The sequence below is a fragment of the Neophocaena asiaeorientalis genome, unplaced genomic scaffold, assembly GCF_003031525.2.
Source record: "Neophocaena asiaeorientalis asiaeorientalis breed wild unplaced genomic scaffold, Neophocaena_asiaeorientalis_V1.1 scaffold852, whole genome shotgun sequence".
NCBI lineage: Eukaryota > Metazoa > Chordata > Mammalia > Artiodactyla > Phocoenidae > Neophocaena > Neophocaena asiaeorientalis.
In genome coordinates this window covers 40,543-54,056 of record NW_020174282.1, presented here as the reverse complement: position 1 = coordinate 54,056, position 13,514 = coordinate 40,543, and positions in this window count along the sequence as shown.

Genomic DNA, 13,514 nt, shown 5'->3' with positions numbered 1-13,514 from the left:
ACTACTGGAATGTCACTGCTTCAAGCCCCTCTCAGCAGACAGAGCTAAGAAATAATGGATATATGCTAGCTATATGTACATACTTATCTATAATTAGTTTTTTATTTATCAGTTTGTAGCTATATTAAGCTAAACATAAATTCCTACTGATGTCTCCAACTTTAATCCAGTACCACATGGTCCATACTAACCTTAACTCCCTTACTTATCTGTAAGTTCCCACTCCAATAGTGAGAAAATCCCACCGGCATCATTTTTTTTTACTTATTTGTTCAATCCCAGATTATGTCTGTAATGGTTTCAGAATTATATTAACATGTACTCACTTGAGAAAAAAACTTTATTACCTAGAATACAGTGTTTGTGTATATTTCCTTTTGTATTTAGTCTTACAGTTTCCAGTCAAAACACAAATTTTCAAAGTTACTTAGATCAGAGCCTTTTCCCTCACCTTCAGTGAGACTATGTCATACATGTATGACAGTTAGTCTTCTGTCACAGTCTGCATTCCATCTTGGGGCCCCTGAATCTCCTGATTGATTTTTTTCAGTTTGTATACATTAAGGTACACTATTTGGTGCTGTAAAGTTCCAAGGGTTGTGATAAACACATAGTGGCATGTAGGCAAAGCAAATTAGTACCACTACTGAAAGAGAGAGAGAGAGAGAGAGAGAGAGAGAGAAAGAAGGAAGGAAGGAAAGGAAGAAAGGAAGGAAGGAAGGAAGAAGGAAGGAAGGAAGAAAGAAGGAAGGAAGGAAGGAAGGAAGGAAGGAAGGAAGGAAGGAAGGAAGGAAGGAAGGAAGGAAGGAGGAAGGAAGGAAGAGAGAAGAGAGGTAGGGAGGGACAGAGAGAAGGAAAAGAGGGCAGGCCATGTAAGTAAGTTAGCCTTTGAAATCCATGGTCTTATTAGACATTTCCTCACAATTTCTTCCATTAAATCACTTTACCAACTCAGACATTTCAACTAGATAAACTTCATTGTGTTCTTTTCTTATATCCAATACTCTTCAGGGCTGTCATTTACACAGGAAATCTTTCTTAAAATTGATCTAAACGAAGTATCAGATGGTAGCCAGAATAATGCATCTTTTTCCTTGTTAGATGCACTGTTTCTCTTATTTAGTGTCAACCTTAGACAGACTATATTTTCAACAAATGAAATTTTGTACAAACTGTCACTTCAGCGTCCAAAAGGATTTGTCTCTCCTAGGAAGCAATTTCTAACCTAAGATTACAGTTTATATCACTTATATCCTTTTCTTACTAGAATATAGAAGGCATCTGGGGCACAAGAGTAGGTGGTCTGTTTATATTGATCAAGCAATCATTTTGAATTATCAGTTTCTAATGTATACTCTACCACAGCTGGACTAAGAATTTGAAAAGATCAGCCAGTACTCTGTTGGAAACTTCTAAATGACAGAGACAGATAAAAAATATACAATATAGTTATAGGAAAAATATCTTTGGATAAAAGAAAATTAGAACCAAAAATGATATAGATTGTGCTAGTTGTGGTATTTTTACTTTTAATACTCAGTGGGTCTGAAAGTATTTTACCAACTCATCACCAACAATAATGTCAAAGAACATAGCTGGCTGTTTATACATGAAGAGATCAGGCAATTATGTATGTAGATTAAACTTAATTTTATTCAGCTAATTCTCTTTTCTGTTGGGCCACTCTCTTAGATAATTTCATGTACTGAATGAGAAAGTATTCAATGAACCTGTGGCACTAAAAATCGACAGATTCCTTCTCTAAAAACTATGCTCCTTTGCCAAGCATCAGTGTGACTCTTGCTATCTGTCCCTTTCATTTCACTTCTGGCATTTTTTCCTCATACTAAAGTTCACAGCACTTCCATGCTCCCCTAATCCTCCCAAACTTTTCATGACAGGAAACATCATGATGACTTGGGAGTATTTTGCAGAGTAACTATTTTCCTTCTGCTAAAGGAAGAGCTGAAAATATATTAAACACAAAAGAACACTGGACTGGGTGTCAGAAACCTTTGTTTCAAGAGCTCAGTCTGCCCCAAACTAGCTAAGGAACTTGAGGCAAGTCATGCAACTTGAACGTCTAGTCTTTTAATTTTAAAAATATAGAATTTAAGCCACCCAGTTTGTGGTACTTTGTTATGGCAGGCCTGGTGAACTAATATAACTGAATTCCCAAGAAGAACACTAAGTTAGGTTCCTGGACCCAATTCCAGTGTGTGTGTGTTCCTTCCCCACACCAATAAGCAATTCTCAGACACCTGGAGATGGCATCAGATTTCATAGGTAAAGGGATCAGTCCCACAAGACCGCCCTCCACTTTAGATGCCAGTCCCAAGCCTGTACAGGTTGTTACCTGTACTTCTGACCAACTGGCTATAAATCAGAGGTTCCCACAACTTGCCTGGGTTCAATTAATTTTCTAGAACAGCTCACAGAACTCAGAAAAACTCATTTACTCACTAGATTACCAGTATATTACAAAGGATATTAAAGGATACCCAAAAAAAAAAAAAAAAAAAGAAAAAATGCTATGGGAGGTGATGGCTTTCTGCATGTTGCCTGAAATAAAAGGAGGAGCTCTGCATGGATTTGAAAAGAAGGTTAGTTTTATTTTTTTAAAAAGCCAAAATAGTGTTGAGAAAAATATGAAACTTTTCTTCCATAATCAAGCTCTAAATGTCATCAAACTCATGACTTTTTTAAACTACCGAAAATGAGCTGAGAATAAATCATTTAGGCAAAGGAAATAGGATTACTGAGTTTAATATAGCTATCAGGAAATTGTTTTGTATTATCTAGAAACTAAAATCTGAGTGACACAAACTTACACTGAATGAAAATATATCAAATGTTTCAATCAAATGAAAATGCTATAGCTTCAGAGAATATTCCTATTGGCACTTATCTTTCCTGACCAGCATTTAATCAACTAGAATTATTTTTAAAGAAATAATGTATTGCAGTGAATAGATCCCTTACAAGTTTAAATCTCAGGATGCTTTTTCTGGGCATAGCTGAGGTTCCCTTCACCTTTCTTACCTTATGCAGAGCCTACCTATGTGTCCTGCTTAACACTAGTATTCATCTTGTTCTTCCACAGGTGTTCTCTCTATACACAACCCTCATTCTTTTGAATAAGAGGTTTTATTTTCCAATTTCTTCACCCGACTTCTTTGTCTGAAGCAAAGCACAACCATTTTACATTTTTGAAGAACCTCCTTAAAGTTCCAAAGGCAAAAGAAAAAAAAAAGTGATAAATAAAGTAGGAGTTGTAACAAACTGTTAAAGTCCTGGTATTAATGGTTCCTGGCCTCTATGTAAATTGGAATGGGGTAAGGTGGGTTCATTTGAGGCTGCTTTTACCATCTTCCCTCCCAATTACTTCCTTCCTTTCTACATCAGACATTAACCCAATCCAGACTGAAATTGGCACAGACTCAAGGTACCTCAAGGTACTGAGTAGAATTAAGGAACCTCAGTCTCTTCCTCCTAGTTTTCTATTTGCGTTTCAGTCCAAGGAAACCTCCTCTGACCTGGGCTATGCTGCATGTCTGTTATGTCAACTCTCCAATACTCTTAGCTCCTGCCTTAGAGCCTAAGTTCTTAAGGAAAGAAAGGCAATTCTCTGTCGACCATATAAGACTCCGAGCTTGGTTTTTTTTTTATTAAAGAATTTAGTTTTTAAAGAAGTTTTAGGTTCACAGCAAAATTGAGGGGAAGATACAGAGATTTCCCATACACCCCCTGTCCCTACACATTCATAGCCTCCTCCATCGTCAACATCCCCCATCAATGTGGTACATTTGTTGTAATTGATGAGCATACATTGATACCTCATAATCAGAGTCAATAGTTTATATTATGGTTCTTATTAGTATCGTACATACTATGGGTCCGGACAAATGTTTAATGGCTTGTCCATCATTATGATGTCATACAGAGTATTTTTAAAGCCCTAAAAATCCTTTGGGCTATGCCTATTCATTCCTCCCTTCTCCTCTGCAACCTCTGGAAACCACTGACCTTTTTTGCTGTCTCCATAGTTTTGCCTTTTCAGGAGTTTATATAATTGGAATCATTCAACATGTAGGCTTATCAGATTGTCTTCTTTTACTTAGTACTATGCACTTAAGTTTCCTCCATGTCTTTTCATGGTTTGATAGCTCATTTCTTTTTAGTGTTTGAATAATATTCCTTCAGTATGAATGTACCACTATTTATCCGTTCACCTACTGAAAGACATTTTGGTTGCTTTCAGGATTTGACAATTATGAATAAAGCTGTAATAAACATCTGTGTGCAGGGTTTTGTGTGGACATAAGTTTTCAACTCCTTTGGATAAACATCAAGGACCATAATTGCTGGAATGTATGACCAGAGTATGTTTAGTCTTGTAAGAAACAGCCAAACTGCTTTCCAAAGTGGCTGTATCATTCTGCATTCCCATCAGCAATGGAAGAGAGCTCCTGTCGCCCAACCTCTTTGCCAGCATTTGGTGTTCACAATGTCCAGATTTTGACCATTCTAATAGGTGTGTAGTAGCATCTCATTGTTCTAATATACATTTTCCTGATGACATATGATGTGGAACATCTTTTCATGTCCCTTTTGTCACATGTATATCTTCTTTAGTGAGGTGTCTACTAAGGTCTTTGGCCCATTTTTTTCCATATTATTTCTTATTGTTGAATTTTAAGAGTTCTTTTTATATTTTGGATAATAGTCCTTTAAATCAAATATGTGTTTTACAAACATTTTCTCCTGGTCTGTGGCTTGTCTTCTCATTCTCTTGACATCATCTTTTGCAGAGCAGAACTTTTTAATTTTAATAAAGTCCAGCTTATCATTTATTGCTTTCATGAACCATATCTTTGTTTTTTTTACCTAAAAAGTCATCAACATGCCCAAAGTCATTTAGGTTTTCTCCTGTGTTATATTCTAGAAGTTTTGTGGTTTTGAATTTTACATTTTGGTTTGTGATCCATTTTGAGTTAATTTTTCTGAAGGTTGTCGTATCTATGTCTAGAGTCATTTTTGTTGCATGTGGATATCCAATTGTTCCAGAACCAGCACCATTTGATGAAAAGACCATCTTTGCTCCATGGTTCTGCCTTAGCTCCTTTGTCAAATATCAGTTGACTATATGTATATGGGTCTATATCTGTACTCTCTAGTCTGTTCCATTTATCTATTTGTCTATTCTTTTGCCAGTACCACACTGTCTTGATTACTATAGCTTGTCTTAGTAAGTAAGCCTCAAAGTCAGGTACTGTCAGTCATCCAACTTTGTTCTTTTCCTTCAATGTTGTGTTGGCTATTCTGGATCTTCTGCATCTCTACATAAAATTTAGAATCTGTTTGTCAGTATCCACAAAATAACTGGCTGGGATTTTTATTCAAATTGTACTGAATCTATACCTCAAGTTGGGAAGAATTGACATTTTGACAGTACTGAGTCTTTCTATCTATTAACATAGATCTCTCTCTGTTTTGTTCTTCTTTGAATTCATTCATCACAGTTTACTAGTTTTCCTCATATACATCTTGAACATATTTGGTTAGATTTGTACTTAAGTATTTCATTTATGGGGGTACTAGTATAAATGCTATTGTGTTTTTTGTTTCAAATTCCACTTGTTCATCACTGGTTCTACCTTGATTTTTAATTTAATTTTATTTATTTATCTTTTATACTACAGGTGTTTTAGTTATCTATTTTACACATATTAGTGCATATGTGCCAATCCCAGTCTCCTAACTCATCCCACCACCACTACCCACCCCCTTTCCCCCGTTCGTGTCCATATGTTTGTTCTTTATATCTGTGTCCTTATTTCTGCCTTGCAAACTGGTTCATTGTACCATTTTTCTACACTCCACATATATGCATTAATATAACATATTTGTTTTTCTCTTTCTGACTTACTTCACTCTGTATGACAGTCTCTAGGTCCATCCACGTCTCTACAAATGACCCAATTTTGTTCCTTTTTATGGCTGAGTAATATTCCATTGTATATATGTACCACATCTTCTTTATCTATTCATCTGTCAGTAGGCATTTAGGTGGCTTCCATGACCTGGCTATTGTAAATAGTGCTGCAATGAACAATGGGGTGCATGTGTCTTTTTGAATTATGGTTTCTCTGGGTATATGCTGAGTAGTGGGATTGCTGGGTCATGTGGTAATTCTATCTTTAGTTTTCTAACGAACCTCCACACTGTTCTCCATAGTGGCTGTATCAATTTACATTCCCACCAACAGTGCAAGAGGGTTCCCTTTTCTCCACACCCTCTCCAGCATTTGTTGTTTGTAGATTTTCTGATGATGCCCATTCTAACTGGTGTGAGGTGATACCGCATTATAGTTTTGATTTGCATTTCTCTAATAATTAGTGCTGTTGAGCAGCTTTTCATGTTCTTCTTGCCAATCTGTATGCCTTCTTTGGAGAGATGTCTATTTAGGTCTTCTGCCCATTTTTTGATTGGGTTGTTTGTTTTTTTAATATTGAGCTTCATGAGCTGTTTACATATTTTGGAGGTTAATCCTTTATCCGTTGATTCATGTGCAAATATTTCCTCCCATTCTGAGGGTTGTCTTTTTGTCTTGTTTATAGTTTCCTTTGTGATGCAAAAGATTTTAATTTTCATTAGGTCCCATTTGTTTATATTTCCATTACTCTAGGAGGTGGATCACAAAAGATCTTGCTGTGATTTATGTCAAAGAGTGTTCTTCCTAAGTTTTCCTCTAAGAGTTTTATAGTGTCTGGTCTTACATTTAGGTCTTTAATCCATTTTGAGTTTATTTTTGTGTATGGTGTTAGGGAGTGTTCTGATTTCATTCTTTTACATGTAGCTGTCCAGTTTTCCCAGCACAGCTTATTGAAGAGACTGTCTTTTCGTCATTGTGTATATCCTTGCCTTCTTTGTCATAGATTAGTTGACCATAGATGTGGGGATTTATCTCTGGGCTTTCTATCCTGTTCCATTGATCTATATTTCTGTTTTTGTGCCAGTACCATATTGTCTTGATTACTGTAGCTTTATAGTATAGTCTGAAGTCTGGGTGTCTTATTCCTCCAGCTCCATTTTTTCCCCTCAAGATTGTTTAGCTATTCAGGGTCTTTTGTGTCTCCATACAAATTTAAAAATTTTTTGTTCTAGTTCTGTAAAAACTGCCATTAGTAATTTTATAGGGATTGCACTGAATCTGTAGATTGCTTTTGGTAGTATAGTCATTTTCACAATATTGATTCTTCCAATCCAAGAACATGGTATATCTCTCCATCTGTTTGTATCATCTTTAATTTCTTTCATCAGTGTCTTAGAGTTTTCTGCATACAGGTCTTTTGTCTCCTTAGGTAGGTTTATTCCTAAGTATTTTATTCTTTTTGCTGCAATTGTAAACGGAGTGTTTCCTTAATTTCTCTTTCAGATTTTTCACCATTAGTGTATAGGAATGCAGGAGATTTCTGTGCATTAATTTTGTATCCTGCAACTTTACCAGATTTATTGATTAGCTCTAGTAGTTTTCTGGTGACACCTTTAGGATTCTCTATGTATAGTATCATGTCATCTGCAAACAGTGACAGTTTTACTTCTTCTTTTCCAATTTGTATTCCTTTTATTTCTTTTTCCTCTCTGATTGTCGTGGCTAGGACTTCCAATACTATGTTGAATAATGGTGGTAAGAATGAACACCCTTATCTTGTTCCTGATCTTAGAGGAAATGGTTTCAGTTTTTCACCATTGAGAAAGATGTTGGCTGTGGGTTTGTCATATATGGTCTTTATTATGTTGTGGTAGGTTCTCTCTATGCCCACTTTCTGGAGAGTTTTTATTATAAATTGGTGTTGAATTTTGTCAAAAGCTTTTCCTACATCTATCAAGATGATCATATAGTTTTTATTCTTCAGTTCGTTAATATGGTGTATCACATTGATTGCTTTGTGTATATTGAAGAACACTTTCACAAATCAATAAATCCTACTTGATCATGGTGTATGATCCTTTTAATGTGTTGTTGGATTCTGTTTGCTGTATTTTGTTGACGATTTTTGCAACTAGTCTGTAATTTTCTTTTTTTGTAGTATCTCTCTGATTTTGGTATCAGGGTGATGGTGGCCTCGTAGAATGAGTTTGGGAGTGTTCCTTCCTCTGCAGTTTTTTGGATGTGTTTGAGAAGGATAGGTGTTAGCTCTTCTCTAAATGTTTGATAGAATTCACCTGTGAAACCATTTGGTCCTGGACATTTGTATGTTGAAAGAATTTTAATCACAGTTTCAATTTCATTACTTGTGATTGGTCTGTTCATATTTTTATTTCTTCCTGGCTCAGGCTTGGAAGGTTATACCTTTCTAAGAATTTGTCCATTTCTTCCAGGTTGTCCATTTTATTGGCATAGAGTTGCTTGTAGTAGTCTCTTAGGATGTTTTGTATTTCTGTGGTGTCTGTTGTAACTTCTCCTTTTTCATTTCTTATTTTATTGATTTGAGTCCTCTCCCTCCTGCTCTTGATGAGTTTAGCTAATCATTTTTCGATTTTGTTTATCTTCTCAAAGAACCAGCTTTTAGTTTTATTGATCTTTGCTATTGTTTTCTTTGTTTCTATTTCATTTATTTCTGCTCTGATTTTTATGACCTCTTTCCTTCTACTTACTTTGTTTGTTTTCTTTTTTCTCTAGTTCCTTTAGGTGTAAGGTTAGATTGTTTATTTGAGATTTTTCTTGTTTTTTGAGGTAGGATTGTATTGCTATGAACTTCCCTCTTAGAACTGCTTTTGCTGTATGCCATAGGTTTTGGACTGTCATCTTTGCATTGTCATTTGTCTCTAGGTATTTTTTTATTTCCTCTTTGATTTCTTCAGTGATCTCTTGGTTATTTAGTAATGTATTGTTTAGCCTCCAGGGTTTGTGTTTTTTAAAATTTTTTTCCTTGAATTTATTTCCAATTTCATATTGTTGTGGTCGGAAAAGATTCTTTATATGATTTCATCTTTCTTAAATTTACCAAGACTTGATTTGTGATCCAAGATGTGATCTATCCTGGAGAATGTTCTGTGTGCACTTGAGAAGAAAGTGTAATCTGCTGTTTTTGGATGGAATGGCCTATAAATATCAATTAAATCTATCGGGTCTATTGAGTCATTTAAAGCTTGTGTTTCCTTTTTAATTTTCTGTCTAGATGATCTGTTCATTGGTGTAAGTGAGGTGTTAAAGTCCCCCACTATTATTGTGTTACTGTTGATTTCCTCTTCTATAGCTGTTAATATTTGCCTTATGTATAGTGGTGCTCCTATGCTGGGTGCATATATATTTATAATTGCTATATCTTCTTCTTGTATTGATCCCTTGACCATTATGTAGTGTCCTTTCTTGTCTATTGTAGCACGATTTATTTTAAAGTCTATTTGATCTGATATGAGTATTGCTACTGCAGCTTTCTTTTTATTTCTATTTGCATGGAATATCTTTTTCCATCCCCTCACTTTCAGTCTGTATGTGTCACTAGATTTGAAGTGGGTTTCTTGTAGACAGCATATATATGGGTCTTGTTTTTGTATCTATTCAGCGAACCTGCGTCTTTTGGTTGGAGCATTTGATCCATTCACATTTTAGGTAATTACTGATATGTATATTCTTATTATCATTTTCTTAATTGTTTTGTGTTTATTTTGGTAGGTCCTTTTTTTCTCTTGTGTTTCCCACTTAGAGAAGTTCCTTTAGCATTTGTTGCTGGTTTGGTGGTGCTGAATTCTCTTTGCTTTTGCTTGTCTGTAAAGCTTTTGATTTCTCCTTTGAATCTGAATGAGATCCTTGCCGGGTAGAGTAATCTTGGTTGTAGGTCCTTCCCTTTCATCACTTTAAATATATTGTGCCACTCCCTTCTGGCTTGTAGAGTTTCTGCTGAAAAATCAGCTTTTATCCTTTTGGGAGTTCCGTTGTATGTTATTTGTCATTTTTCCCTTGTTGCTTTTAATAATTTTTCTTTGTCTTTAATTTTTGTCAGTTTAATTACTATGTGTCTCAGTGTGTTTCTCCTTGGGTTTATCCTGCCTGGAACTCTCTGCACTTCCTGGCCTAGGTGGCTATTTCCTTTCCCATGTAAGGGAAATTTTAGACTATAATCTCTTCAAATATTTTCTCGGGTCCTTTCTCTCTTCTCCTTCTGGGACCCCTATAATGTGAATGTTTTTGTGTTTAATTGTGTCCCAGAGGTCTCTTAGGCTGTCTTCATTTCTTTTCATTCTTTTTTCTTTATTCTGTTTCATGGCAGTGAATTCCACCATTCTGTCTTCCAGGTCACTTATCTGTTTTTCTGCCTCAGTTATTCTGCTTTTGATTTCTTCTGGTGAATTATTCCTTTCAGTTTTTGTGTTGTTCATCTCCATTTGTTTGTTCTTTAATTCTTCTAGGTGTTTGTTCTTTAATTCTTCTAGGTCTTTGTTAAACATTTCTTGCATCTTCTTGATCTTTGTCTCCATTCTTTTTCTAACATCCTGGATCATCTTCACTATCATTATTCTGAATTCTTTTTCTGGAAGGTTGCCTATCCCCACTTCATTTAGTTGTTTTTCTGGGGTTTTATCTTGTCCTTCATCTGGTACATAGCCCTCTGCCTTTTCATCTTGTCTGTCTTTCTGTGAATGTGGTTTTTGTTCCACAGGCTACAGGATTGTAGTTCTTGCTTCTGCTGTCTGCCCTCTGGTGGATGAGGCTACCTAAGAGGCTTGTGCATGCTTCCTGATGGGAGGGACTGGTGGGGTGTAGAGTTGAATATAGCTCTGGTGGGCAGAGCTCAGCAAAACTTTAATCTGCTTGTTATTGATCCCTTGACCATTATGTAGTGTCCTTTCTTGTCTATTGTAGCACGATTTATTTTAAAGTCTATTTGATCTGATATGAGTATTGCTACTGCAGCTTTCTTTTTATTTCTATTTGCATGGAATATCTTTTTCCATCCCCTCACTTTCAGTCTGTATGTGTCACTAGATTTGAAGTGGGTTTCTTGTAGACAGCATATATATGGGTCTTGTTTTTGTATCTATTCAGCGAACCTGCGTCTTTTGGTTGGAGCATTTGATCCATTCACATTTTAGGTAATTACTGATATGTATATTGTTATTATCATTTTCTTAATTGTTTTGTGTTTATTTTGGTAGGTCCTTTTTTTCTCTTGTGTTTCCCACTTAGAGAAGTTCCTTTAGCATTTGTTGCTGGTTTGGTGGTGCTGAATTCTCTTTGCTTTTGCTTGTCTGTAAAGCTTTTGATTTCTCCTTTGAATCTGAATGAGATCCTTGCCGGGTAGAGTAATCTTGGTTGTAGGTCCTTCCCTTTCATCACTTTAAATATATTGTGCCACTCCCTTCTGGCTTGTAGAGTTTCTGCTGAAAAATCAGCTTTTATCCTTTTGGGAGTTCCGTTGTATGTTATTTGTCATTTTTCCCTTGTTGCTTTTAATAATTTTTCTTTGTCTTTAATTTTTGTCAGTTTAATTACTATGTGTCTCAGTGTGTTTCTCCTTGGGTTTATCCTGCCTGGAACTCTCTGCACTTCCTGGCCTAGGTGGCTATTTCCTTTCCCATGTAAGGGAAATTTTAGACTATAATCTCTTCAAATATTTTCTCGGGTCCTTTCTCTCTTCTCCTTCTGGGACCCCTATAATGTGAATGTTGTTGTGTTTAATTGTGTCCCAGAGGTCTCTTAGGCTGTCTTCATTTCTTTTCATTCTTTTTTCTTTATTCTGTTTCATGGCAGTGAATTCCACCATTCTGTCTTCCAGGTCACTTATCTGTTTTTCTGCCTCAGTTATTCTGCTTTTGATTTCTTCTGGTGAATTATTCCTTTCAGTTTTTGTGTTGTTCATCTCCATTTGTTTGTTCTTTAATTCTTCTAGGTGTTTGTTCTTTAATTCTTCTAGGTCTTTGTTAAACATTTCTTGCATATTCTCGATTTTTGCCTCCATTCTTTTTCTAACATCCTGGATCATCTTCACTATCATTATTCTGAATTCTTTTTCTGGAAGGTTGCCTATCCCCACTTCATTTAGTTGTTTTTCTGGGGTTTTATCTTGTCCTTCATCTGGTACATAGCCCTCTGCCTTTTCATCTTGTCTGTCTTTCTGTGAATGTGGTTTTTGTTCCACAGGCTACAGGATTGTAGTTCTTGCTTCTGCTGTCTGCCCTCTGGTGGATGAGGCTACCTAAGAGGCTTGTGCATGCTTCCTGATGGGAGGGACTGGTGGGGTGTAGAGTTGAATATAGCTCTGGTGGGCAGAGCTCAGCAAAACTTTAATCTGCTTGTCTGCTGATGGGTGGGGCTGGGTTCCCTCCCTGTTGGTTGTTTGGCCTGAGGCAACTCAGCACTCAAGCCTACGTGGCTCTTTGGTGGGGCTAATGGTGGACCCTAGGAGGGCTTATGACAAGGAGCACATCCCAGAACCGCTGCTACCAGTGTCCCTGTCCCCATGGTGAGCCACAGCCACCACCCCTCTCCACAGGAGACCCTCCAACACCAACAGGTAAGTCTGGTTCTGTCTCCTGTGGTGTCACTGCTCCTTCCCCTGGGTCCTGATGTGCACACCACCCTGTGTGTGCCCTTTAGGAGTGGAGTCTCTGCGTCCCCCAGTCCTGTTAAAGTCCTGCAATCAGATCCTGCTAGCCTTCAAAGTCTAATTCTCTATTAATTCCTCCTCCCATTGCCAGACTCCCAGGTTGGGAAACCTGAAGGGTGGCTCAGAACCTCCACTCCTGTTGGTGGACTTCTGTGGTGCAAGTGTTCTCCAGTTCATGAGTCACCCACCCAGCAGTTATGGGATTTGATTTCATTGTGATTGTGCCCCTCCTACCATCTCATCGTGCCTTTCCTTTGTCTTTGGATGTGGGGTATTTTTTTTGTTGAGTTCCAGTGTCTTCCTGTCAATGATTGTTCAGCAGTTAGTTGTGATTCCAGTGCTCTCTCAAGAGGGAGTAAGTGCACATCCTTCTTCTCCACCATCTTGCTCTCCTTGTGGTTCTGCCTTGATTCTGAAGTCACCTCTTTTGTCCTCTCCAGGCAACAATGGACTCCTGACAATTCTAGCTTCTCCAGTGTACTCTATCCCCGAGTATCTCTTCAGTTTACTCACTTCACTAGCCAGTTATTAAGGTAGTGCATTTTCTTATTTAACTTTTATCTGTTTAACAAATTATTGAGAGTTACTTATGCGCCAAGCACCATACTAGGCTTGGAGTATACTATAGTGAATAAAAAGACATAGTGCCTGTACTGATTGGGCCTAATAGGAAAAATATATAAAATGATATTACAAATCACATACAATGAAAGATAAGAAAAAGATCCTATGAGGGAGAATAACAGATATCTACTTTAAATTGGTTGTCCAAGAAGCCCTTATCTGAAAAAGTAAGATTTTAATTGAGACATTAAAGATAAAAATAAAAAACATTATAGAAATGAATGGAAAGTGTGTCAGAGGCAGAGTGAACATCTGAGACAGTCCTAAAGCACATCA